The 1910-nt window shown below is 49.5% G+C and overlaps 1 pseudogene; it reads left to right on the top strand.

The window, feature by feature from the left end:
• Positions 1-233: 233 nt before the first annotated feature.
• LOC127691768 (uncharacterized) lies at positions 234-357 on the top strand (annotated as a pseudogene).
• Positions 358-1910: the final 1553 nt, after the last annotated feature.

The following is a 1910-nucleotide window of genomic DNA, read 5'->3' as shown; positions in this document are numbered from 1 at the left end:
TCTGTTCAGAGTCTTCTACAGGAGAGAGGCTGCTAAGAACTGTGAATGGAACTTTTAAATATGGATAAGACTGTACCTCTGCCTACAGAAATACTTATGGTACTGACATTTGCCTGACACAGACATGAGATGAATAGGATATGCAGTAAATAAAGTATAAATCAGATGAGGGCTCTTAACACTTAAGGGTTATGTCCAACTCTGTCCCAGTGGCACAGCTGTCCTAGTAGGACCTTGCACCCGCCCTGGACTTGCTAGTGTGGCTGCTGTGTCACGTGTGTGCCAGTAGGTGGCAGAGAGGAGAAAGGCTATATTCAGTGTTCTGACCTATGAACATCTGAATGATGTTCTTCCTCACTGGCCACACTCAGGAGAGCAGGCCCTGAACCTTGCCTGGGCAGAAGGATAGAGCTAGCTCTGTGGGGACAGAGGTGTATTGTTCCTGGCAGACTAGCCTGAGGGCATGAGAGTAGGCGAACAGGCAGGCTGGCCATCTCAGATAGCTCTCAGGCCTAGATCCATGGCCAACCTCAACATCTACCCCATCAATGTACTACCGGAGTACATGACGGGGCCTGTCCTATAGATCAAAATATATGGGATTGCCATGACACAAGGTAACAACAGGATTTTGAGAGGAGTCCCAGCCAGGTGCTAATATCAATAGAGTAGCAGAAGCCAGCTGCCTTATACCAGACCAATGACTCATTGAAAAGAACATTTGTAAGCAAAGTGTGGACAAAAGGGTATGGTGTGGGATACACTGTCATGCCCTACAGCTCCCACAATGAGATTTATTTCACTGTGGGGGAGACAGGTTGCAAGGATGGAGGGTGAGTATGAGGAGTGGGGGAGGTGAGTGGGATTGGGGTGCATGATGTGACATTCACAAGGAACCAATAAAAAATCCAGTTTTTGTTTAAAGAAAAGGGCTTTGCAATACTTGAGCACAGACATCCACTTGGGCTCAGCATGGGAACCTTTTCTTATGCTCTCAGTCTTTCCTATAGGATGGTTCTGTGCTCCATGTCTGGGACTCACAATGAGCAGTGTGAAGACGGGTAGAGCCTTTGGTTCTTATAGAGCTCAGCAGAAGATACAACGAATGGAGAAGAACAGCATTTGCTGGGGCGGGGTGATTGTCAAGGACCAGGAAGTCTAACTCACCACCAGCCCTATACCAGAGAGATGATCTTCACTAAGCCCAAATAAAGAGGAGGTAGCCCAGCTTTGGCTGGGGGGAGCCAGGCCTGAAAAGGCTGGAAGGAGCCTGATGCGTCTTACAGACAGGGCAGTTCATCCCACTGGGAGCCTCCTTCCTCTTAGCTCTTAGATCATCCCAGCACTTCCCCCCCTTTCCCTGGAGACCTCCTCCTTCCTTACCTTTCTCCTTTCCTCTCTCCCGACTTTGATGGAGGCAGGAGATGTTACATTACATTCTAGCACCTCTCCTTCAGCTACTCAAGTCTTAAAACCAACAGGCTTGGAGGGAAGGGAGAGGAGGGAAGGGGAGGGGAGAATCGTTGACCATCGTCTCATCTCCGGAAGCTTTTATCTCTCAGGTTTGCAGCAGCCGCCTTCAAAGACCTAAGAGCTCACGGGTACTCCGCGGCCCTGTATGGCACGTACGATCTGATCTGTTCTCAGATCTCTGCTTTACAGATGGGAAATCGAAGCCAACAGGAGACTTTGCGTTCCTGAGCAGGTCTCTCCAGAGCCCCACACAGCTCAGAACCACAAACATTGACTCCAGACACTGAGCCCCAAAGAAGGACCAGAGACATTTAAGCCACAGCTTTGCGGTTCCGGGACAGACTCTGGAAATAATAAGGTTCTCCAAGCTGGCTGGAGGCACGATGCTATGGCACGCATGCCCTGTTGATAGAAAGGCAGAAAAGCCACCACCTTCT

This window comes from Apodemus sylvaticus, chromosome 8, assembly GCF_947179515.1.
Source record: "Apodemus sylvaticus chromosome 8, mApoSyl1.1, whole genome shotgun sequence".
Lineage (NCBI taxonomy): Eukaryota > Metazoa > Chordata > Mammalia > Rodentia > Muridae > Apodemus > Apodemus sylvaticus.
Note: the sequence above shows the minus strand (reverse complement) of the source record. Positions and strands in the feature narration are given on the sequence as shown.